Source organism: Anser brachyrhynchus (genome assembly GCF_964034855.1).
Source record: "Anser brachyrhynchus genome assembly, chromosome: 1".
Taxonomy (NCBI): domain Eukaryota; kingdom Metazoa; phylum Chordata; class Aves; order Anseriformes; family Anatidae; genus Anser; species Anser brachyrhynchus.
Genome location: NC_137694.1, coordinates 95,189,059 through 95,215,758, shown reverse-complemented (window position 1 = coordinate 95,215,758; position 26,700 = coordinate 95,189,059). Strand labels below are relative to the sequence as shown.

Below are 26,700 nucleotides of genomic sequence, written 5' to 3'. Positions count from 1 at the left end.
TGGGATCAAGAGAACCTTAGAAACTTGTTTTCCTCTCTCTACTGTCGTTTTCCCGATTCTCTTTCTCAAGCAATTTTCCCCGCATCCCAGCCGCACACCCGCAGGGAGCGCCCCTTCCCCTGCCCGCTCAGTCCCGGCTGAAGTGTAAAATTTTTCAGCACCACATGCCCTAAAGCTCATACCCAATTCGGCATTCTGCAGTCAAGCCCCTGGCTTTTTTTTTGTTCTCCCTGATGCTTTTTAAAAGTACCCTGGTTACAATTTGAGCAGGCTCAGAATGGGACTAGATAGTTGGAAGAAACAGGGTGAGCTTTTTAATTGCTAGTTTACCATCCCGTGCATTAATCTCAAGCCCTTCATTTGTTTCAAGATGTGTGTGATTGTATAAAGTTGCAACTATCATCTCTGGCATTACTTAGGCATTACGAGGAAATAGAAAAACACGAAAGGACAGGTACGCACAAGACAGAGGGAAGCTGCTCCTCACAGGTGCTACAAAATAGCGGCAGTTGCAGCATACTGGGAAGGAGGCAGTTGTGAGGACCCTGCTGGCTGTGTGAGGGATGCTGTTGATTTTAGTGTTTTGGTGAGTAATTTTACTTTTTTTGATTGTGTAGTTTAGGGTGGCTTTTTTTGTTTGTTTGTTTTAAGAACTACTGAAGCGTTTTCTAGTCTTCCCTTCTCCTTGCAGAAGAAGGGGATAACAGATTTAGCAAATAGTGTGGGGAACAGGTGACAGGCTGTGCCTTGTTTGTTGCCGTATATGAAATATAGCTACACAGACTATTTCCTTGTTGATGTTATGATTTTGAGAGGAAAAATATATATATATATTTTCAAGAATTGTATCAGTGGGTACTTAAAATGTGCTTGGGCAATTTTGAACTCACTTGTTTTGTTCCGTATAGCTATACTCAATTTCTAGAATTTTCCTTACTTTAAAATGTTGGTTTTTATTTGAATGACCAAACGGTTCATAATCCAGATAGTTGCTGCTTTCTTCATTCTTTGTAGAAATGAAGTTGATTTCCAATATGTTTCTTGCAGATGAAAGCCAAGTCTAGTTTGGGATCTGAGCTCCTGCTTAATTATTCCAGCTTGGGCTGGAGTAGAGCCTGGGGGATTTGGAAAACCCACACAAGCTGTATGAGAGGTCATGGGGGAAAGGAAAATAAAAAGAGAATAAGAACAGAGATGGGAGTAGAGGGAGAATGACTGTACTGTTATGTTAGAGTACGGTTTGAGGAAGGAGAAAGTAAAATACGGCCAGGAGAGGTGACTAAGCATCAGGAAGAGAGAAACTGATTGATGTGTCCCCTGACAGGGGAATTGCTTTCTCATCACCTAGTCAAGAAGCCTCTTTTTAAAAGTTTTTTATTAAGGTGTTTCAGGTTATATTTTAAATTTGAATGCATGTGTGTTTAAATTTAAAGGAATGCTCCCACTGTATGTACATTTTTTGTATTTTCCAGCTGAATGCCTGTGAAATATTTATCCATTTTGTAGAACGCAGATTCAATAGAAACTTTTACAGGACTTTGAAAGTAAGTTGTTACTGTATGATACAGGCTACTAATCTTAACTGAAAGGGAAGCTGATTGCTTGAATGCCTAGACACAATGTGCTTTAAAAAGTTAAATATATTGCTATAGTCCATGTTTAGAGAGTCTGACTTCAGTTTCATGCAGGTCTTGAACGTACCTGAGCTATATTTAAATATTTCTTTACTCTAGACCTATACAGTGTTAAGAGTAATTGGAATTTTATAAATCAGTAGCATATACTTCACAAAATCTGGTGAGTAAACATATTATTCTTTATCTATTTATTAACATGATATATTTTGATTCTATTCAGATTTAGTATATCATAGGTATTCTAAAAATGATGAATGAATGCTAGTATGCCACAAATATTTTCACATTAGATATACTTAAATTTTATATTAAAGTCAGGTTTTCTTTTAGCAGCTTCTATGGAGGGTAAATGGTCTTTTAAACTTTTTTATGATAACTCTATATAAAGTCAATTAAAAGATACTTTTTAATGAAAATTAAGATCATATGGAAGTAATCAAGATTTTATTTGGATAATGTAGAGGTATGGTGAAAGACTTCTGGTGTTCTATAGGAATTCTTCCTAGTCCATTTAAAATCTCCATTGGCAGTGTCTAAAGATAGTTTCATATAATTACCACTGTGAGGCTGTAAACTACAGGAAGCTCTGTTCAGCATCCCACGTGGTATGGTCTCTGCCAAAAGAACTTAAGGCACAAATCAATAATTATTTTCAAGGAGCAGCTTGGTATTTCCATGCACTTGGATTAGTGTACCAGTATTTTATTCAAAAAGTATTGCCATGCCCAGTACACAGTCATGAATTTCCTCGATTTATGTCACTACCTTATTATAATAAAGATGCTACAGTCTGACCCACAAAGAGGAATGCACGTGAAAGTTGCCATGCTGAGATTAGCACTTCAGTCAGGGAACACTCCAGCCAGAATTTTTGAGTCAGCCACACTTTCCAGTAGCACATTTGTGCTTTTAAAAATTAAAACACTTCTGGTTTGCTTTTTAATATTGCTGTCTTACTGGAGCTGTAGAAGAACACTTACACTCTTGAACATGTTTTTTCTTTTACGTATCTTTTTCTACTATGTACATTCCTGACTGGCAAACCAATGAATGGGTGGGGTCTGGTCCAGTGTAAGAGCAGAAGCACTCTTTGCTTTTGCATGTATTTTGTGAAACTCTGATAGCGCAGCTTTTTGAAACCCCAAGCTCTTATAATGCAAACTTGATAACACTTCTTCCTATAGCATGGCAACTACAGTTAGTCTCATTGTGCTTAATATATGTAACTTTTGTCCACTGGGAAAAATAGAACTGGATGTCATTTGCTGTCTTCAGAATAGAAAGAGTACTGCATAATTGTGCTTTGCCTGCCAAGTATGAGAATTTGGCACATGCATATATTTTTCTAAAGAAATAGTTTATTACAACACCATGGTGTCACTGCAAATTTTAAATTAGATTTGGTGTTAATACTGCAAAAAACAAGCTTGACTGGAGGTCTTGAAATTGTATCTAGATTGCCCAAATGTTAATACTTAGTCTGGTAGGAGCAAGCAACATATGAATTTGAAAGTTGAAGATGATTTGTGGTGAATTAAATATATTTTTGAGTCTAACAGCTAATGAAATTTACATTTTGACTTTGTTATGAGTGTACTATTTCATGTTTTTTGATTGTTATAATGTTTTTCAGCTGTGAATTGAAACTGCACACAAACAACATGGGGAGCTTGCAGATGTCTATAAATGCTAATTCATTGTGTATGGAGTCAATAATCAATTTTGTGTTGTCTCTATACCTGCTCATGTACAAAGTAAAAAGAATCTCTAAATGTCTGCAGGCAATCAAAAAATTGGAGGGTAAGTTTTGCGGGTGGCGGTTAATAAGCTAGGTTGCTTAACTTCTTCAGCAATAGCTCAAATGCATTTATCTAGAATTCCAAGAAAACTGTAAGGCTGAGCAGTTTTGGAGAGATGCTCACAGGTACATACTAGACAAATGGCATACATAGCTTGAATATATCTATCCCATAACATGTCTGAGATTTATTCAGATGGTTGACTGCAAAGTTTGATTATTACTTGTCCAATATGATGACAAAGATCTGGGTTGCAGGGACGGTTGGGTCCAATCTCACTTTGCTGTGACTTTCATCATGTCACTAAACCAGTTTTTCTGTTGTTCTTTACCTTGTAATATGAGGAAACTGTCACAGATGTAAAAGTGCTCTGGCAAAGCTGTGTAACTTGCTACTGGATCATTTTTCTTCTATTATTTTCTATGGCATGTAAGCCTTCTTATTTGCATCCTGGTTTTCAACCACTTAGCTACATGGAGTAGTTTATTTTACAGTTCTGTCAGGGGATAAACCTTAGCTGATCTACTGCAATGCAGACTATGTATTGTTGTTGTTGACATGTATGCTTATGTTTTCACTGTTCTGTTTTTTCAGTTGTTTTACTGCTGAATTATATTTTACTGAAAATGATTTGATAAGACAATGAAATAATTGTTATAATCATTACCTTTCTATGTTGTGACACTAACAAAGATTCCCTTAAACATGTTTTAGAATAAATCTAACTCTGCTAATTCTTACTGTAAACTATTTTGAGAAAGTCAAAAACTCAAATGTAAGAAAGTGTGTGTGTATGTGTGTATATATATATATAAGCTCCATTTATGTTCTGAAGTGTCCTATTATGTTCTTTATGTGGAAGACGGTGTGTAACATTTACTTCATGGGAAAAAACATTTCATCACTCTCAAGTTATGTTCTGATTTTCAGACTAGACAGAGGCAGGACTTGAGAAATCAGATTTGACAAAAAAATATATATATAAAAAAAAAACTTTCTAAGGAGTCAATCTGATTTTTAATTGTTAGGAATCCATGGGCCTGAGCTACCCCCAGCTAAGTCCAGCAAACAGAGCGACAAGGAGAATGATTAAATAATAGCTTAAACCAAAGAGTCTTCTTGCCATACAGTGTCAGGTGAACATCAGGTCAAAAAGGGCAGTGTGGGAAGATTCCTCTGCTGCTCTGTTTCCTGTTACTTATTTAGATCTTTCTTTGAAGGAAACAGGCTATTGTGGTGGCTTAGGACAAAATTAATTTGTATTTTATGGAAAGCTATGTAACTTCAAAGACAATTAAAAAAAACCTCACGTTAGGAAAGTAGAGTAATAACATTTACTTAGAAGTGTCAGTAAGTAAGATCCTTGCTTAATGAACTTTTTTTTTCCCATCTGTAGAGGCCACTGAGGACACTTCCTTGAGAAAGGCAAATTGTCATTAGCAGTGAGAGGCTCTCAGTGGCAAAGCAGTCAGTAGCACAGAGAAATTCCTGTGGTTTCCAAAATATCATTCACAGGGTCACAACAAGTATGACTAAAGAAATCTGAACAATTATATGTTCTTTGTTCTTCCCACAGTTGTAACACACTGATGTTATTTATATACATGCTCACCTTTTATGATGCATGAAAATCTGAAAGGCAAAAACTAGGAGGTGTTCTTCATGAATGAGGTCTTGTACTAATAGTTACTTAGCAGATTTATGTTAGAGAGGAGAACATGAACTTTTTGCAAGCTTCTTCCCTTTTATTCTTTTTTCTTAGTTGAAATGCGATAAGCAATATTGGCCCTTGAAACCTGGGATAATATTGTAAAGGAGAGCAGTGTTACATGTTGCAGTATTATATGTCACAGTATTATTTTGTCCAGATTCAAACATTTTACCAAAATATTCCTGTACTATATTAATCGAAATACTCAAAATCTCAGTCCACATGAAATATACAAGCATATTCAGTATCAGTGGGGGCAGAAGTCTTAAAAGACATACAAGTACAAATCTATCAGCTATGATTTTGGATGTATTATGGTTAATGATTTTCTTTGGAAACCTACTTACGTTTCACAAGTTTATTTAAAAAAAAATGACAGCCACCATAACACTTAGGTCTGGGGCTTTCAGTTTTTAGCAACCCTTCTGCTGCTACCATTTTTCGTATGTTTTGACATATCTGATCAACATTGCCTTGTTTTACATAAGGATTGCTTTTTCCTAATAGGCAGATTCCAATGAAAATCTCTTCAGTCCCATACAGGAAATAGAGTTTCCTGAACAGTTGTGGGGTTTTAATGGTTTTTGTCATCTTGAGCTCTTAGAGATCCAAAAGTCAGGATGCAGGTCTTGATATTTTGGGTATCATAAGTTGTAGATCTTGCATGTGAAGACCTACCTAAGTTTACAGTTGGCATAATGACTGTAACCTCTGGTCATCTTTATTATGTCTGTCATTATTTTTGGATCTGTATCTTCATCTAAAATGAAGAAGAAATCACTATTTTACATTTACTTACCAGTATTTATTCTTGATAGCTGACTTTGTTACAAGTAATTAGACTTCAAATTTACAAACCATTTTTAATTTCCAAGTTAGTACTTTAACACAGTAAGAGTGATATCTAGCACCAGTTTAGTCTAACAGATGTATGTCTTAGAATTTAGACAAGTTAATACTAAATCAGTTTAGAATCGCTTGAAATCTTTCATGGAGACAAGTTTTGCTTCTTTGTGAACTAGCCTATTAGCACCAGGTCACCATTTAAATTTCAAATATAATTAGGAAAGAAATTGTTTTGAATTTTTTCTGATTTCTTTAATTTTCAGCCTTCCTGTAAACTTCCAAGACACACTCACCCAAGGCAGTAGAATCCTTAGTTTACCATCCAGTTGAAAGTTTATCTAAGACTATGCCAGTTTTCTTTAGCTGAAGCTACGTAATATCTCAGCTAAATATAAATATAAATGACATCAAGCTAAATATTATCTCAGGTATTTTTAGTCTTCGCATACTTGATATTAATATTCGGGTTAGGAGAGAGAATAACAAACTTGGTGAAATCAGTTTGTGTGGTTTTTTTTCTCCCAGCTTCAGTGTTGCCTGTATATTGTGTGCTTTTACTGTATGCACTTTGTTTAATAAAGTGGTTTTTTTTTTGTTTTGTTTGTTTGTTTTGGTAATGAAATATAATTGTTTTAATTCTTTGCAAGTTTGGAGTTAGCTAGCCTGTGATTTTAAGCAAAGATGGGAAATACCGTCTGGTATGACCCACTTGCAGTTTTGCTTCTTTTGGGATCCTTATCACTCTTACTTATGTTAGTGTTGGGGAGAATCGAATGGATGTTCTATTAATGTTTCTCAGGTGATGGATCATACGGTATAATTAAATATTATTAAATGTACTTACATTATCAAGTAATCTATGTATACTGGAAACCTAGGGAGTACACTGAACATTTAAAGGAATCGTTGAAGGGGAACCCTGGGAGGGAATAGGTACAACCTGACCTTGGATAAGGGCCTGGAGATGATGAAATGAGTTGAAGCAGAACCAAGGAGCGGAGGGAGCATGCGTCGAGTGAGAAAGGTGAAAGAGTTCAGCGGAGAGGAAGACTCCTTACTTCATCTGGACGACCACCTGGACGACCACCAGAGTGCGCCACGCATGTGCAAAGGGGAGGGGAGCTAATTAGAATGAAAAGCGAGGCTGATGTTGCAACCTGTAATGAATATGTATACCTGACGCAATATTGTATGTATAAATAACGGCTGGGAAGTAACGGGACTTGAAGCCAGATTTGGGCACCTGCCCCGGCTTCCAGCGCTGAATAAAGCACCTTCATATAATCACTTGGTGGTTATGTGGTTGCTACGCTAACACTTATAGACAGGAAAACAGTCGATTGATTTTGCTTTGGAGTACAGTTTGGTATACCATGGAATTTGTTCTTTGCTGAAATACTTAATAGTTGAGTAAACTTTTTTTCTCAGTCTTTTAACATCCTTGTAAATATGCAAGCAAAATATTACAACCACAAAGAAACTGCAGTCAGATAGAAACTAACTAAACTGTATTGACCTAGAAACTGTTGAAATATTTTATCCATCCATACATACAAGTTTGCTTTGAATCCTTATACTGTATTGTAAGGCAGCTTGTACAAGTTTCTCTCACATTTTAGTTACCATGCAATTATTTCATAAATAGCTTTTCCACGTGGTCACTGAGTTTAGTTTGAGAGAAGAAATTAGAGGAGAATTTATACCACTGTCTCAAACAGTACTGTTATAAAATAGCTATCTCCTTTGGGGAATAAGGAGAAAGTAAGAGCTTTCCAAAAACTAAAATATGCAGTGTGCAAAGCCAATTTTCAGTTTTAAGTAACTGAGTGTATCTCATAAGATTCCAAGCTAATATGTGTCAAAGCACATGTAGATTGTTACAACAGAGAAAATGATATCTGTAGATAAACTGATTGGAAAGCACTGTTTTGTTTGAAAGTACAAAAATTAAAATTCAAAATCAACCCCCATGAAAAGATGTACTTACCACAAGGCCTCAAACTAAAATATTGTTTTGAAATAAATCTTTTCAATAGCACTGTGGTAGACTCTTCTACTGCAAGCGTGATTGTAGTGATCGGGACTTTGAGGAAGCAGGTAGGGGTACTTGCTTTTTAAGGCCTTCTGAAAATATCAGGAATATGGTACAAGTTGGCTCTAGAACACTGGTCAGACATGTATGAAAATACTATGATCGTATATACATTTGAAGTCCTACTCAAAATTCTTAGACCTCCAAAACTGAGGTCTAAGAATTGCATGTGAAAACAGAAGAACTCGTGTTCCTCTCCAAAAACATTATCCTCATTTGCTTCAACAAACAAAAAAAAGATTTTCAGATATTTCAGTCACCTAGAGAGCTTTTGGAGGCTGACTCTACATCACGGTGCTGTGAGATGGGATCTGAGGAGACGTCTGCATCAGAGGAACAAACGGCTGCTGCAGAGACATGGAAACAGTGGTGAGATACAAAGGAGGATGCAAAGAACGAGGAATCACTGAATCTGGAACAAAATGAGTTGAGAAAGAAACTCATGACAGGAGAGAGCAAGAAAAATGGAGTAGAAAAAAAAAAGCAATAATGTTTATACTTGAACAGCACTGTTTGACCTCAAGAATACCAAGGCAAAATGCAAAGGCAGGGTGCAGAAGAAAAACAGCACTTTTTTGTAAATAAAAAATTGATGCTCTGAATATCTGGAACACAAACTACTTTGTGCAACCAAATTTCTATATACTTATAGGACAGCTGAACAGCAAGGCAGGCAAATTAAAGACATGTGCCCTATTTGTCAGAACAACACCAGACAGCTTCAGTAATTCAGCGAGGCCCCACTCCTATTGCTTAAAAGCACAGAGCTTATAAAACAACTCAGTCAATTCCAGTATATGAGCTAATGTACTTGGAAAAAAAAAAAAGTGCATGAAAGCAATACTACTGTTTATATTAAATGTAGTAACTGCTTCTCAGTATCCATTTAATGTGATTTTTTTCCCTGCATTCTGCAAAGATGGTTTCAATCTGTCACAAACTCTTCCCCCTTCCCTTGACAATATGCTTGAAAATATCTTTTCTATCTACGGACCATCAAGGGTTGCACACAGTTACAGAGGACGCATGCTGCTGAAAGGAAAGAAGAATGGAAAGGGAAGAACTAAGAAGGAAAATGGCAGTCGTTGTATGAATGGGGAGTTAATAGAGGTCGTATTGGAAAACTACCCAGTTTTTATATGAAATCCTGAGAATTACTGAAGTACAAGTACTTAACCGTCAGTTTTCAGATTCAGTTGCAGTACCTTTAGTGGAGTTCAGCAAGCTGTGTGAGTATTGGAGAGGGGCAGTAGATACCTGAGGCAGTGTGCTCCAGCACACAGGCTGCTGGTATGTTTCTGGAGGTGTCACCAATTGTGACAGTGGTAATGATGCAACTCCTGAGCAGCTAATACTTATGCATTTCAGTTTGTATTGATTTACAGCGAGGAGGGAAGAGACACAATGAGGAATGACACTCAGCTTTTGAATCTTTTGAATCTGTTGCCTCTTGTGCTTTTTGTAGCACAATCTGTCCTGCTTCTGTCCAACTTCTGCCTGCCTCAGCCCATGAGAGAGGTTTCAAATGGCTTCTCTATTCTGGTCCAGGTGCAAGAAAGCTCTCAACGGTCTTAACAGTAACATGCAGTAAATTCATGATGGGAGCTTGGCAAGCACTCTTGGTGGGTACAGTGCTGTTTATCTTATAATGGTCCAACAGGTAATAGTGTGCTGTCAAACAGCTGAGAAATGTCATTCTGTGGATTTCCATTTCATTTAAAAGTGGATTTATCTAGGATTGCCATGAATTACTTATTTTTTTGTAGATAGTAGTAATGAGTGGTTGTCCAACTATAGGTCTGTAACCTACATCTTAGTTACTTTTCAGTCTGTGTAACTGGAAGCCAGTAGAGAAATGATGAATTAATACAGTCATTTTGTTCAAGAAAAGATCTACTTAACTATGTAGTCCACCATAATTGAAATGTCCCATTGTAGGTGTTCATTGCAGTAACTTAGTTGTTTTCTAACGATGTATCTCTAACTCACCCCTGTCCTGTATCAGTGTGTTTATATGCAGTACTGCCCTCTACAAGAGTCAGTCAAGAGTGCTCGCATGTTTATGGTTAGCTGTCCCATAGGAGGCTGTAAATCCTGGGCCTAATAACTAATAAATATTTTTAGGCTGCTTGTGGAAGCACTTTGGTTCTTCTTTCCACAGTGAGTTGCAAAATGCAACTGACAGGACTAATGTTTGTTTATGGGGAGATCATTTAGAGAAGATCTATCTGATTCTCTCTACTCAAACCTCAAATGAATAAATTGGAGGTCTTGTTGGATATACAAGCCAAAAATATTGCAGATTCTTGAGGGAAAACATTTTGAGCAATGTATTTATATTTTCTGACCCTATCAGAAACTCTCTAAATAAGCATTTAGCATAGCTCTAATGGCTAAACATTGATTGATATTAAAAAAATATTTAAATACTGTGGATTTCTCTGTAGTGATACTTTGCTAGTTTATAAAGAAACTAAAAGCAGAACTTGAATTAGTTGACCTAGCAGAACTCTATTCCAAAATAGTTTAACAATCTAAAGTTTATGTAAAATTGAGCTTAGTTACAACAGAAGAATGGAGGAAGGAAGAGAAAACTTAGCCATGTATGTATCTGGAAAAGTGTCTTGTGCTAAACCTTATTGTTTTGGACAAAGTCAGTAAATGAGCATCCCATCTGCTATAGTTTTAAAGAAAAGTAAGCCCTGTCTTTTCTGAGCAGCTGTACTTTTGTGCTCAATGGCAGGCACAAAAGGAAAGGAAGCAAACAAATTCAGCGCTGGCAGGAATTTTGGAAGAAGCAATGGAGATTCCAACATCTGCAGGATTTATTGAACCCACTGGGAATTTGTATGCTGTGCTTGTGCTGTCCTTTCACCTTCATTATCCTCTACCCCAGCCCTTTGTGTTCATTTACCATGACAAGTTGCTAACAAAAAGATGGCTGTGTGTGACCAAATGAGTAGAGGTGGTAGGAAGTACTTGCATTAGAAGTCATTATGATGATAATTGTACGTTTTGAAAACTAAGTATTTGTCTTAATAGTGCTTTAAGCTTTCCCCACTGTCTGGAAAGCCATCATAATTTGGACATGTAAATCATTGTTTTAAGGCAGTGAAACTTATAGGCCCATACTGAACGTATTGTCAAGTTTAAGTGTAATTCCAAAGACCGGTAGCCAGTTCCTCTGAGAGCCTGTTCTACTTGTGTTTTAACTACCTTGTTGAAGAAGGCTGACTTTAACAACGGCACTATCATCATACACATGGTTAAGGATCTGATAGGTTGTCAGGCATGTTGAAGTCAGGTAGCTAAAAGATGTTTTAAATTTTTTTTGTTCTAACAGTCACTGCCAGATGTGAATAGCTTATCTTCATGCATGAGGTTGAAAACTGTGGCTGTTCATGAGCAGATTTGTGACCTTCCATTAGCGTGTGAGCCTGAAGCCCAAGGGTAATGCAGCTTCAGACATTTTATTTTATTCTGCTGCTGTGAGTCTACTTGGGATTTCAGGCTGTGGACAGATACGCTAATCCATTTGCTTCTATGTTGGCTGGAGAGTTTGATTTGTCCGTAATGAGTTCAAGACATCTGACAAGTCATTCATTCAGCAGATTTGAGAGGATGGGGAAACAGTGGGAGTCTAATAACGAGGAGCTGGGGACCGTAACTCTCACTGCATCTCAGCCAACAGAAAGATGTGCGTGCGACATATTTGAGAGGTAGAAGGGTTAGCATTGCCTTCAGGTTTTTGGTCAAATACTATTCCAAATCCTAGTAATTCGGTATATGTATTTTATTTTACATTAATAGCTAGGAGTAAAGGGTGGTTTGGTCAACCATTATGCCAACTCCTTCCATGTAACAGTACTTGGGCTATCCAGTGACTAATCCCAGCTGCTGTGGGATCCACAAACGTTTTGCAAAAGTGACTGTGGGCACATCTGCATAAATCTGTCTTGCTTTGCTCATTAAGTTGGTGACGATTGGTAAGTGACTTTCAAACTGTAGGTACGTAGTACCTGTGCCGTGGATGAAGCTGGGAGCAATTCTTGATACAAGATTAACATTCAATTGTATCTTTCAAATACAGTGAAAGATGCAAAACCTATTGCAGATGTACCATGTAGAACTGTCAAAGGGCAATTTAATCCTTACCAAGAAATGCATAGAACATGATGAATAATTCTGTCTTCATGACCTCTCTTCCTTATGTACTTCAAATTTCTCTCTCAGCAATGGATTTGTTTTGCAGATGTAAGGTAAAATCATCTACCTATGTCTTCCTTAAATCTGTTTTATCTTCTGAGATATGATTCCATTGTTTGTTTGATATGCATGGCCAGGAATTTAAAGAGTAAATATAAAAACTCAAGGATGCAACATTCAGATCTGCAGTTGTGGGCAAGGATATGAAATTTTATTTTAGATATCAGTGGTTACTAGTCTACCTACAGGAGAGCTTCAGGTGCTGCTAATATTTTACTCTTAGCACTGGATAACTCTCACTGATGGACAGCTAATACATTGTTTGTGTCTTAACACCAAGTCTGTGCCAGAAAAACAAGTGGCAGGGCTAATTCAGATCAAGATTTTGTTAAATAAGAGCTCTAACAGGTTGCCAAACCCAGACTTTAGGACTAGGATTGTGAGGTTTGGTGGTGAGGTTTGAAAACTCAAATGTCATTGTTAATACTGTGAGGAAGCTGTTTGGTTCAGCATTTCAAATAACAGTAATTCCTTCAGCGTCTCACTACAACTATGATAATAAGGCTGTCTTTAATCTCTTATGGCTTCAATCAGGCTGAAAATATGCATATATTTTTATTGAGATGATCACAGGCTGCCTGATTGGTGACTGGGACAACTATTTGAAGCAGGATTTCTAGACTGGATTTGAGAACAGATGCACATAAATTGATAAAATGTTGATTATTTTGTCTCTTCATAAAGGCTGCTTAATGACTTTATGGCAGTTTATGATAGTACATAAGCTCAGAAAGTTTGTGAAAATCTGCTTTCAGGATCAGTGTCTTCCCAGAAGAACTGTAGGATTTTGGCACAAGGATGTTGCAAGTTGTTAGATGAACAATGCAGGGCTGACTTGTGAATGAAAACAATGTTTCTGCCTAAACAGAACAAAGACCAAACCATTCAAAATGTATTAACTAGGTCAGTCTAACTCAGAGGGATTTTTTGTTTGTTTATTTATTTTCTTGCTTATTAAAGTGAATCATATGGAAATAACTATTGACAGAAAAAGCAATTCTTACAAAAGCATCGCCTGCCTGGAACTTGGTTCAGAAAGCCAGCTGACGCACTCAAAAGCAAATTTTTTTCAGCATTTATATTAGCAGTTATAAGACTTTTATCTCTAGCAGCAGGAAAAAAAAGTTGTTGAGTGTGGACTCAGCAACATGGTTTCAATAAAAATGTTTCTACTAATCAACCTAACAGCCACATAGGAAATTAATTTGAAATTTCCTTTGAGACATACTCATGTATATGAGTAATACTGTGATTTAGTTCTCTTCAGGCTTGCTTTTAGAACTATTTCAAGCCTGAAGTCAGGTAAATACGCTCTGTTAGTCTGGTAAATACGTGGTTTTGGGGGGCTGTTTCTTTTTAAATTGCTTTTTGCTAGGCTCAATTCTGTGTATAGTTAGATGGCTGTTTCAGGGAACAGAACCCAATGCTTTGAGTTGATGAAGGTAGAAGAAGAAAGAGCAAAGGCTGAAAAAAAGCAGAAAGGGAAAGAGACAAAACTAGTCAGAAACTGTAACTGATGATAAAACAGCTGGAATGCTTATGCTGAGTACTTGCATTTGAGAGTTTGTACTGCTTTAGCTTTTTATTAGACAGAGGACATGCTTGCAGATAGAACAAGCGAGTAATCTCTGTAGAATACCTGAAAAATAGATGAGTGTAAATGCAGCAGTTTGTTTCAAGTTCATTTAGCAATGTGGTCCACATCTGTTCAGGTTACTAGGCTTCCATTTTGCATAATAATAGGTATGAATTTACTAAGCTAAAACCTACGTTAACTCAATATGTCTGAATTGTGGCTTTTCGGTACCATTGTGGCTTTTCAGTACTTAAAGGGGACTTAAAAAAAAGATAGAGATTGACTCTTTGCTCAATCAGATAATGACAGGACAAGGGGGAATGGTGTTAAACTAAAAGAGGGGAGATTTAGATTAGATGTTAGGAGGAAGTTATTCATTCAGATGGTGGTGAGGCACTGGAACAGGTTGCCCAGAGAGATTGTGGATGCCCCATCCCTGGAGGTGTTCAACGCCAGATTGGACGAGGCCCTGAACAGCTTCATCTAGTGGGTGGGTGGCATCCCTGCCTATGGCAGAGGATTGGAACTAGATGATTTTTTGGGGTCCCTTCCAACCCAAGCCATTCTATGATTCTAAGAATCTGTTGCCACCTTATTTCAACATCTTAGTATGATTCTTGAGAATTGCTTTTTCTGCCAGCCATTGACTAAATCTTCAGCTGTTTTCTATCTTGGGAGAATTTTTTGATGTTTAGCAGGTGCTGTGTCCTTATTTTTGAGCCATTTTTAGAGAATTATCTACTCTGTTTTTAAAATAGAGCAGTTGTAGTATGAACTTGCTGCAGTGATGTACACGTTTCTTATAAATGACCTTTGTTACCCACGCTATGTCACTTGTTAGCCCAGACTGTAGCATAATTTAACACGCATCTCAATTGTGATTTGCTGTTTTACTCTGCAGTCCTGGCACCTAGGTACTTGCTAAGAAAATAAAAGATAATAAATGCACACAAAATATTTATTTAAAACATGCACACACACACACCCCCCATAGTATGGAATGCTAGAGCTGGGGTCTGTACAAATTATTGAGCTGCATCAGTCAAATTTATGCTCATTTTGTTACAGACAAGTTCAAAGATTACATCCAGACCTGGAATTGCACAGAAGACCAAGTGTACAGTTCTGAATCCCCAGTACAGAGTGCATTGCATCCTCTCTAAATAAGGAGAGTAATGCCCCGTTTCTCTGGGCTGGCTGTTGAGACCTGTTGACTGGGAAGGCATTTTACTCAAGTCCCCATGCTGAAAAATCTTGATTCTGGCTAAGCAAAACAAAAACTTAATATTACAGTTGTGTTATTGGAAGCCTTTGCAAAGGCCATCTGTTTACTTTCTTAGCAAAAATATAAGGATGGAAAAGCTGTTTGCAAACCAAAATGTCCTCAAGAGGATGCTTAAGCATCTGAAATATCTCCAGTTGGCCAGGAATGGACTGGAGCCACTGGACCCCTTGGTCCCAGTTCCTTGCAGGGGTATCGGATAGGTGAATATATGGCTGAGTACAGGAATGATACTGATTAGGCCAAAAGAAAGAATGCTGGAATCTACAGACACCAGGGGAATTTTGAGACGAGTTCAGCATGGCTTTATCCAAAATCAGAAGCCACAGTCATTTCCTTCCGTGTCTCATAGACGAAAACTGGGTTAACTTGATACCTGGCTGTTGGAGAGGGATTACATAACCTCTATTGCAAGTGCTCTATATGAAATCTTAGTATTAACTGCTTCAAGTGACTCTTGTCTGTGATGTTTACATTTTAGCATTCTGCACCCGTTCTCCAGAATAACTGTGGAAAGGACTTAATGGAGCCTTAATTAACTTGGGAGCTCAATGGAACTGGCTTTTTAATCATTATTGTCTATGGGAATTGTGATATTTTCTTTGGTTGCTTTAAAAATAGGCATTATTCACGTCCTCAGGAATTACAGAGTGCTTTGGGAAGAGTGTAGTTCTAGATCAGACCCAAGTCTTTTGACAGTCTCTGTGTTTTAGCAGTGTCTTGTGTCAGTAACAATTAGAGGCATCTGCGTAAGAAAAGAACTGAACTGAAGGTGCGCAGAGTTAAAAATAACTGAGCAACCCTTTAATCACAACTGTGTTTCAGAAAGAGCAAGTAGAGCTTTTTACTCTAAGAAATAACATTTGGTGCCTTGTGGACTACATCGAAGTGCTCTAGAACTAGTCATTAGACCTGCTGCAGTTCTATTCAAAAAATAATAGTTGGGTCCAACATGCTCCCATTTTTATGTAAGAAACAGAGGTGCATTTCATGACCAGAAAGCTGTAAAATCATTTATGTTGACTGAGTATTAGCATGCATACACAGCTAGGTGAATGACAGTTGTCTTTCATATTGTACATGCAAAGACTTGATGTGCTCCAAGGTGTGCATTTTTAAAAGTCTGGCTGCTTGGGCTGGGTCATAGGTTTGCTGACAAACATGTTCCTCTTAGTCATTTCTTACTGGAGGTAGTGGGCAGGTGGTCCCACTTTTACTTTTTTTAGATAGGTTCCAGTTGGAGATTTCCTTTTGTGATTTTTAAGAAACTAGAAACATCCTAGCCTGACTGTCAAGGTCCTGTGCTGTAATTTTAGGGCTGACAGTTTTAAAAATATATATCCACTTGTAAACTGATCTAGTAAAAAAGCTATTAAGCTGGGAAGAGTAATGCATTCCAGGACATTGCTCCAACTATCTTAGCAAAACCCCCTCAATGTTTTACTTGGTGAGGAAGAAGTGAGAAATAGCAGATGGGTTGCAGATGGGTTGCCAAACACTCCCATGTGATGCCAGCTCTGACTAATATCAGTCCTTATTATCTTCATAAAGCACCCAATTGTCCTCACAAACAATTAATTGTTTTATCTGTAACTGTAGCCATTGAATTATGTATTCATATGTTTTGGAGGTCATGAAACAAGCGAGTGGAAATTTTGAGAAATGGAAATACGATTTAGAGAGGAACTGACTGTGTTTCAGTATGGAGGTCACTTCTTTTCGCAGCCCCTGTGCACTCAGTGGTGGAGCTCCATTTCGGCAGCTGACGATTGGTCAGATACAGCCCCATTAGACCAAGCCTGATGGCAGCGCAAAGACAGTGCTGGCACCTTCCTCCCAGCTGAGTGCTTGTTTTACCACTGTCTTTAGCATGCTGGTGACAAACTGTTTCAAAAGTGCTGTGCGTCTAAGGATTCGTAGTAAGCCAGTGGCAACTGCTGTTGAGGGGGGCTTGCAAGCAGCTCAAGAGGCAGCTATGACCTCTCTCCAGAAAGGCTACAGCTGTTGCACAAAGGCAGCATCTTTCTAGGTTTGTAAGGGCTGCAAAACACCTTGCAGATAGAAGGCTAATTATGGCCTGAGATTTATTTCTGACACAGAAAGATCCTGAAGAAAAACAAAGCTGCTTCTGAGCATTAGCAGTGGTACAACAGGAAGGCAAGTGTGCAACTCCTCTGGTGGATTGAAACACCAGAATCTTCTTAACTGACTTATCCCTGTGGTTATGTACTTTGGTGACAGATTCTCCAGTAGGCGCTGTATAAATGTGCAAGACAAAGGTGAGATCCTGAAGGCTTCTTAAGAACCTTAACTTGCATGAGGGCATTCAAGACACTAGTCTTGGAGGCAGTTTCCCTGAACTATTTTTGTGGTGAGGTTAGTTGGTGGTGCAATGGGCTGATAACGACTTGGTCACCTTTCCTTTGCACTTAATTTTACTTTCCAGTCTAGTGGGTGTTCACTCATTACCTCAAAGACTGCAAAATAATTTAAATTAAATCAACGTGGATACACTTTTCAGTATGTATCTGGCACTTGCTACTAAATCTGTATGGAGTTCACAAAACCAGCAGCAGTATAGAGCAGTACTATATTCTTCCCAATGACTTTATGCGTAACAAAAGAACAGGCACTACTCGCTTCTGTTAATCCATTCTTTCTGTAGGGTGCTAGCCTGGTGTGAGATGTATGTATCTTTCCTGCTTTTCCCCAGCTGTCTTGAATAACTAGGTGCTGTCCTAGACAAATCATAGTTAATCTCTACAAATACAGTGTGTAACACTTTGGCGTGTAGTATGAAGCATTAAACAACATATGGAAGGCCATGAAGGCTTAATGTAACTGAATCTGTGAACATTTGTGAAAGATATTTATCCTATATCCTGATTTTGAAGAGTAAAGTGATTGTAGAAACATGAATTTGTTAAGCCTTATACTTATTCAGATTTATTATTATTTTTTATATATTCACTTTACCCAATTTAATAGTTTCTATTTAGGACTGAGTAGTTTATTTCAGCATCCCTTCCCAAGGAGATATTTGTATCTCCTTAAGGAGTATCAGGTCTTCTTTAGAACAAAGCAATTACTGCCTTTTGGTAAAAACAACCTTGGCTTGGATTTTTTGGTTTTGTTCTTTCTTTTTTTTTTTTTTTTGGTGGTGGTGGTGCCTTGTTTTTTATTTTTTCTTCAAATTTAAGATTATTGCCTTGATAAATAGCTTGTGCTACATAATGTTTTAGTCCCCTAAATTTCAGTTTGGGATAATGATACTGAAGTCTTCTTGTTTGTTTGTTTTTTTTTGTGTTTTGTTTTGTTTTTTTTTTTAGTGTGTTAAAGGCCTAATCCAGCTGTTTTTGGAGTATTTGTGGGGTTTGTTCATGACTTGCACATCTCCACTTATCACGTGACTTTTTTTTTTTTTGTGAATTGTTGTATAGGGATAAGCAAACTTCTTGTGTTCCATGCATATTTGTTCCTGTTACCATCTGTTTTCATAGGTGTTCCTTAATACCTTCAGTTTAAGTGTCTGTTCTGAAACAGTGTTGTTCACGTGAGATGTTGAATGAAGAAAAAAGGATGGGTTAAGTTAGTATTACATTTGGATGGGAGTATGTCTTCTGTTTTTTTACCAAAGCAAAAATTGTCTTAAATTCCTATTACTGCTGAGTTGTTCTTTTTTTTTCCTTTAAAAAAAAATCTTAAACCATTTTTGATGGAAAATTGGGTTTCCCAGATGAAAAAATGTTGGACAGAGTGATTATTATTTCGGTTTTGTCAAACTGAAAACCTCTCAGAAGAGAAAAAAAAAAAACTTGTTTTGAAAAGGCCTGATCCACCGGTATTAGTCTTTTGACAATAGACTGTGTAGTGTAAAATGGCTGTCTGCTTTCCAAGATTTATACTCAAGATATCTCATGCTTTTATTTCTTTCAGAACAGAAAAGCTGGCCAAGAATTCAGTTCATTTTGAGGCAGACTTGTGGGGAAGGTTGCTGCTTTTTTTTTTTTCCTCGTATGTGTCAAAGAAAGTGATGAACAGACTGACAAGATTATTTGTGGTTTTGAGTATCCAATTCCCAATGACTTCATGTCTGATCTCTGCTGTTTTTTTACATAGCATTTTATACCCAAACAAGGTACCATGGAATCTCTTGAATCATTGAAACCAGTATTCATCACCAGGTTTGACACCTGGATATTTTTGTTCTGGTACTCCCTCTTCTTCATGGACATTATCTACAACTCTTACTTTTGATAGCTGTCCATGTTTTGAGATTCTGCTGTTGGTCACCAGCTTTCTCAGCTTCTGGCTCATGCAGAACATTTCCTGCTTCTCTCGCCTCACTCATTTAGCAAGAATTAGTTCTTTGTTTTTCTTTTGTGTTCTCTTGAAAACAATTTGAGTTCTTTTGAGGTCTGCCAGTGTTTGGTTATCAAAAGTTTGCCTTCTAGAGAATATGCAGAGTTGATGAATGTTCTTTAAGATAGCGAATGCCTTTTTACTTAAATAGAAATACTGGCTTGTATTTCATGTGCAGGAAGCCTGTTTGGATAGGAAACTGAATATGTAACATCCTTCTATGAATTAACTATTTCAGAGTTTCAAAGCTGCCTATATGGAGTTGTATCAACTTGCTTTGCTGGAATGTGTCTTCAGTTTTCTTATATACCTAGTGTGATGGGTTTTGACTACTTGTTCCAATCTGTCTTCCCTTCATACTGCTGAAACAACCCTCAAAAAGTTTCCAAGTCAACATTCAAAAGCAGTTTCAGTCTTCTAGTGTTATCTTTTGCCTTTGATACTGTCAGCATAGTGTTCCTGAAATGTCACGTTCATTCCCTTGATGTATATGATTATGCTGCCTGAGTTTCTCCATCTCTAATCACTCTTCCCAAAAGAGTTTTTTTTTTTCTCTGACTGGTCTCATTTTTCAAGTGCAAATTTAGCTTCTCCTTCACATGGCAAGTCATGAATTACCTTTAATCCAGAGGTCTGTGTCCTTGACGATACTGAAATCTCACCCCGTTACTCTTTTAGCTTCTCGTGGATGGTCTGCAGAAATATTCGTAAGAACTGAGGTGTTTCATCCACTGCTGCTCTGATTCTTTGTAGAATCTGTGCTGTCATTCTGCTTACATTCACTTACTTTCATAGTCGAGGTATTGCCTTCAGCGAAAACCTTTCCCCAGAACCTCACATCTAGGTGATATTTTGCTTTCTTTTGGTTCTCACATCTGGCTATCTGAAACCATACTGTCTGGCCTGAAGAAATTTGTTGTCTCTTTATATACCCAGCCTCACTGGTTGTGGGAGGGGAATAATTGCTTAATGATGTTGGATTGAAAGCTGAAACCATAGTCTAATTTATATTTAAACATGGTAAGTTCCTTCTTCTGCAACATGCCCTTCCTAACTCAGCTGCACAGATATGCTCTTCTTTAGGCTTTCCTTGTCTTGACTTAGTTATTAAAACATTAATTTTGCAGGCTGTGAGAGATGCACATCTCTTCATGCTTTTATTCATGCAAAATGCAGCCTTAAAAACAATTCCTGGCCGCAGTATTCAAACCTGTCACCCTTTTACTAGTGCCTCTGCATTTGCTCCCATTCTGTAGTCTTAATCAAGTGTTTTGTCTCTTTTTTCTTTTTTTCTTTTTTTTCTTTTTTTTTTTTTTCCCGATAACTCTTCCTAAGGTGTTTCTTTTGTTTCATTTCTTTGAAGTGTCTGTTTCCTGTGTGTGGTGAACTAGAATAAAAATACAGTGATGCAAACATTATTATGTTCCTGTTGTGGAAAGTACGCTAGAGTTTTTGCTAGTATACCTAACTTCTCTGCTAGTAACAATTTTTTAAAGGTAGACAAAGCATAGGACAAAGTGCAGATTTGGGGAGGTGAGGGGAAACACGGAAGCGATTAGGCAGTCCTGGCCAGCATGATCTCAGCACATTCGCCATCTGATCTGAGGTGCCAGACACCTTATGTATCTTGTTGTTTGTGGACTTGGTGTTTCGGCTTCATCATACAGGCTCTTAAGTGGGTGCCTGGTTAAGATTTTGGACATCTTTGTGATACGCAAGTATGTGTTTAGTTGTTGTTGCATAGGGGATTGATGCATTTCCAACAGAAAAATTTCCTAGCTGTAACTTTCGTTTTCACAATATTGAGAGTTGGCTTAAGGATTCCAGTAAGCTTTAATGCAAAGCATGAACTTGGTCTCGAGTTACTTTTTTGTGCATCTGAACTGGATTGGCCATGACTCTTACTGGAACAGCAACGCTAACAGATGTTATCCCTTGTGTAATTTCCAAAGACAGCCACGCTGTTTGACACTTTATAATAGTAAAAACAAAACCAGATCATGCTAAGATATTAGCCATCTTAAAATCGAGTGTAACACAGCTATATGGACGGAGACTTTTCTTGAAGTCAGTTCATAGAAACTGATGGGAGTTATTAGAGCAAATTACTTTGGGGGCAATAATCATGTTTGTTTTGCAGATTTATGGACTGACATAATAGAAAGCTGTTCTCATGAGTCATCCCTGTTTATCAGGAATAAATAAATAAAGTATATTCTTATTCTATATAGCAGTTGCCTTGCACTTGGACAGCTGTGACTGGAGTTCTGAAGGTAGCTTTTTCATTTTTCTGATACAGTGATGGTATACAGGACTCAAAGTAACCACAGATTTTGTGTGTATATTTGTGGGGGGCCAGATTTTACTGAAGTATTTTCCAGATTTGATTTCTGAAATGTGAGTTTTCTTTTGTCTTCTGGTAATTTTCTGGTTCTGTCCATTGTCAGCCAAGATTCCAGATTAAATAGACTATTTCTATATTTGTTTGACCACACTTGGTGTGGTATGTCGATCAGAAAGTTGTTTGGCTTCCAAAACACTATTCTGGTTTAGAAAAGAAACTGATCCTGTTCAGAGCAGACAGGATTTTATTTTCTTATAAAACACCAACCCAAATTTAAATATAGTTTTTTGTTTTGGTTGGCTGCATCACCTGTCAAGTGATCAGTGAGAATTGCATTTGAACAGAATAAACCATGCAGAAAGCTTATTATTCTGGAGTACGGGAGTAGCTGGACTTGAGATTTCTCTGCAGTCACTTTCTTAACATCTGTAGGAGAGGGGAAAGAGAGAGTAGTACGTCCAAATGGCATGCCTAAGAGGGGAATGTAAATTATCCTTTTTGTTTATTTGCCTTTAAAACCTGTCTGCTAAACTTCTTAGCATTCAGATACCACAGTGATAGGTGCGTTATAAATAATATTATCTTTTTACAGTTTTAGTCAAAATAGAATGTGTCCTCACTTACCCTTTCCAAATTTGTCCATAGGCTATTATTATATAAGAAGAACAAAAGGAAGAAATAACTACAGAGGCTTAGAAAGTTGTTGAGTTTATCAATTTTTAATGAAAAGATCTTACTAAGCATAGAACTCTCCCCGTTCCTTCTGAACAAGTGACATAGACAACATTAAATTCAGAGAAGAAGCCTGGCTGCTGATAAAAAATAGGTGGAAAACTTCCAGTTCATACCATCCTGATGCCCTCTGCATCTTGCCAGGCTAAATGTGCTGCAGTGGGAAAGGTTTATAATGGTTAATACAGGAACAGTTTATCCATAACAGGTGGCCTTGGGTTGATGTTGGCATCGTGTGCTCAAGCACACGCTGAATAAACTTACTTATGCCATTTTAACAGGCTAGCATCTTTAGTAAGAAATAGTTGCTTATTGACTCTGCCGGAGTTGCTTTGCTATTCGCGTTTTTCCAGTTTTGGAGAGAACACTTTTTGCCCATAAATCTTACACTGTTCTGAAATCTGGTAAATATAGTAATGCAGAACTGGTGTCACAGTCAGCAAACAAAAGCTAAGGATGACATGAAGAGAGCTACAGTGTCACTCAAAGAGCCCCATTCCTCAGTCTTCCAAGTCTTTGATACAGGCAACAGACTGGGAGACCACTTGTGTTATGTTTGGAGGTGCAAGATAGCCCTCTGGCCACCTACCTCCACAGCTGTATATGTGAAAGCGAGTAATTGATCAAGGGTGGTGGGCTCTTGTCTGCGCAGTGGATGCTTTTGCAGAAAAGATGGCTAGTTCTTGATATTGAATGTTTTTCCAACCTGTGCCTTGCCAACATACTTAAGTTTGTTCCCCTTTATTATAACTGTAAGTGGGATAGATCTCTCTCATCCCAGCACTGGTATGGTTACACAGCAATAACCTGTGTCATATAACTTATCTGAGCAGAGGAGGAGAAACAAGCAGTATAAGAAGGTGCTTGCCCTGTGATGACTGGCAGCTTGGCAGGAAGGGGGAACAGTCCTGCAGTAGCTTTAGAAGCACTCTCAAGAAGGACAGTGGCCTTGACCGACACCTGGTGAGTTTCAAAAGAGCCAGGGTGGACTTGGAACAGGGAGGAGGGAATAAGCAATAGGAACTTTGAAGACTGTAGCCTGGGTTGGGCAAGGGAGTAACTTTGTTGTAGGGAGGAGTGGCAGGTTACTTCGTAGCTGTCCTCATTGGCCAAATACATGAAGTAATCTGTGGCTACTAATTCAGACCATCAGTTAGAGCACTTCTCTATGAGGATATTTGTGTCTGAGAAGGACTGTGTTGTTAATTGCTTTGTCATGGAGGGCTTATTGGGTTTATGTGGCAAGGTTTTGATAGCAGCAGGGATGCAGGGGTGGCTTCTGTGAGCAGAGACCCACAGCTGCCCCATGTCAGACCAGAGCCAGCTCCAGCCAGCTCCAAAGGGACCTGCCACTGGCCAGAGCCGAGCCAGGGAGCGACACTGGGTGGGCCTCTGGGAGAACAGATACAAGAAAGGGGAAAAAAAATGCTGGGCAACAGCAGCTGGGAGAGAGCAATGAGGAAATGTAGAGAAGCAGCCCTGTAGTCCCCAAGGTGAGTGCAGAAGGAGGCAGGAGGTGCTCCAGGCAGGCAGCAGCAGTTCCCTTGTAGCCTGTGGAGAGGCCCCTGGTGGAGCAGGCTGTCCCCCTGCAGCCCATGGGTCCCACGGCAGAGCACATCTGCACACTGCAGCCTGTGGAGACCTTGTACAATCTGCAGCCCATGGGGGACCCGTGCTGGAGCAGTTTGCTCCTGACAGATGGACCCCATGGTAGAGACCCATACTGAAGTAGTTCCTGAAGAGCTGCTGCCTGTGGGAAGCCCCTGCAGGATCAGTTTGGGAAGGATGGCATCCCATGGGAGGGACCCCACATGGAGCGAGGGCAGAGCATGAAAATGAAGGAGTGGTAGATTACAAAGCATCAGGGACTGACCACAGCCCCCATTCCCTGTTCCCCTGTGCCATTCAGGGGGAGGATGTAGAAGAGGGTGAGTGGGGGGGAAGTTGTTTTTGGGTTGCTTTTAGTTCTCACTGCTCTAGTCTGTTCTAAATAGGCAGTGAATTACATTAAACTTCCTTATGCTGAGTTAGTTTTGTCCATTGTGGTAACTGTTGAATGATGTCTCTGTCCTTATGTCAGTCCACAAGGGTTTTTTCATGCTGTTTTCTCCCCGTCCTTTGGAGGAGTGGGACTGAGAGCCAATGTGATGGTGCTGAGCTACCTACTGGTGTCAAAGCACCACCAAGGGAGAGAAGTATACCTCTCAATTAAGTTCCTCAACTGCTACATGAAGAAAAAATTTTATAAACTGTAGTTTTGTTGTCAACTCCTTATCACTTATGTGGCTTTCTGCTCTATCCTTGACCAGTCTGAAAAAAGAACTAGTCTTGTAAAATCTGGAAAATACCATTTTTCACCAACTGTCAAGTACAGTCTTCAGGGTGGTGTTTTTTTTTGTTGTTGTTGTTGTTTTGTTTTGTTTTGTTTTGTTTTTTTCTTGTTGGTTTTATTTTGAGGCTGTAAGAAAGTTGGAGATTCTCCAAGTTCTTAAACTTGAACTAAGGAGGTGAAGACCCAAAGACCAAGCCACTTGTTTGTTCAAAGTGAGATACTATTACTAACAGTTCAAAGATGCAAGTTGACCGCACAGTTTTTGGCACAGTTACCATTTTAGTTAACAAATCTGCGCACCTGTGGAGTGTCCGAGGAGTTCGTAATAAAGATTAATGAAATAAAATGTTAAACACAATCCCCAGCAGCTTGCGTTTCTCCTTGCTCTTAGCTGGTGAGCAGCTAATGAAATGGAAGTGTGTTTACATCTGACACTGGGCTGTATACGTACTAGTGGAGTTGATATTTTGCATGGAATACAGATTGTTGGCCAAATTTTAGCAACCTGACAGCATGCTAGACAGATGCCTGGATTTAGTTAGCTCTCAGACAACATTGCTCACATTTTAGGTATCTAAGTCTATAAATTCTGGTCAACAACAAATGCCCTAGGCAATTAATTGCGGTTTATATAGAGATTAGGTCTCATTCTTATAGCCATTTTATAAAAATTCAACCTGAGTCTGTCCTGATGTACAAAATAACAGTCGGATACGATGTACTCTAATCTGTATTCTCTTCAGTCCACCAGCATGAATACAATTCAGCTGATATATGGGTTATCTTGAAACTTTCACCTATATTCTTTTTATTTTTACCATGTAATTACGTCTGCTCATCATGTGTTCTTGGACAGTCCCTTTCATACCAGAACTGTAAAGTAAGGGGCCATTTGCATGGTATTTAGCAGGCAGACACAAGCTTGCTCTGCCTGTGCCTGGAGCCAGATGGATGCTGGCCAGCTCTGAGCGGAAGCCATGCAACGCAGAGACGAACCTCCGCTAACGCGCTCTTCTGGGAAGCAGGTTATAGTATTTCAGCCCATTCAAGCACACGAGCCTGATGCTGGCTTACAACATGGACCTGCAAAAGCATGACGTCCTCTGCATAAAATCCGAGGTCTGAACTTAAACCGCTGCTGGTGCTGGGATGAGGCTACTATGCAAGGCAAATTTCTGCTCTGCCTCATTCAGTTTCGATGGATCTGCTGCCCCTGTGATATTAACCTTAGGGCATCCTGCCTTTCCCTATTTTAAATTCTTTTCCAGTTATGTGACACTTGCTGATTTTAACTGACATGGTTAGGGTTCTCATCCAAGATTTAACATACAGAATGAATTTAGCCCTTGGAAGACATACTCTGTAAGTGACCAGGCTTCCAAAAGAGAAAGTAGTGCAAGGAAAATCTGTTTCTGTCGTTTCCTGTGTCCAGCCATCCTGATGGTGCTGCCTCTTCAACAGAAGTGGCAAAAGCCTTTCTTTGGAGGGATCAGAACAGCATGCCTTATGTTGTTTTGAAGTACATATGTTTGGTTTTGTGTTGTTGTTTTTTCTGAGTAATCCATTGTTTTGTTTTGTTTGTTTCCCAGAATCTGCTAGCTGTTGTTTCATCTTTACCTGCTTGAAAAAAAAAAAAAGGCTTGTAAGCCTTACTGAAAACTGGACTGAAAATAGTTTCTGAAAACTGGAGATCAAGTTGGACTAGGTTCAGTGGCACAACT

General features: G+C 38.5%; 1 protein-coding gene across 4 annotated transcripts in view; it reads left to right on the top strand.

Moving 5' to 3' along the window:
- Positions 1–380: 380 nt before the first annotated feature.
- LOC308181030 (uncharacterized protein) overlaps positions 381–26,700 on the top strand; it is a 54,325-nt gene continuing 28,005 nt past the window's right edge. For all 4 annotated transcript variants that reach the window (XR_013941296.1, XR_013941297.1, XR_013941298.1 and 1 more), the window contains exon 1: positions 381–586. The gene's annotated coding sequence lies outside the window, so the exon portion shown is untranslated. The remainder of the gene's footprint in view (positions 587–26,700) is intronic.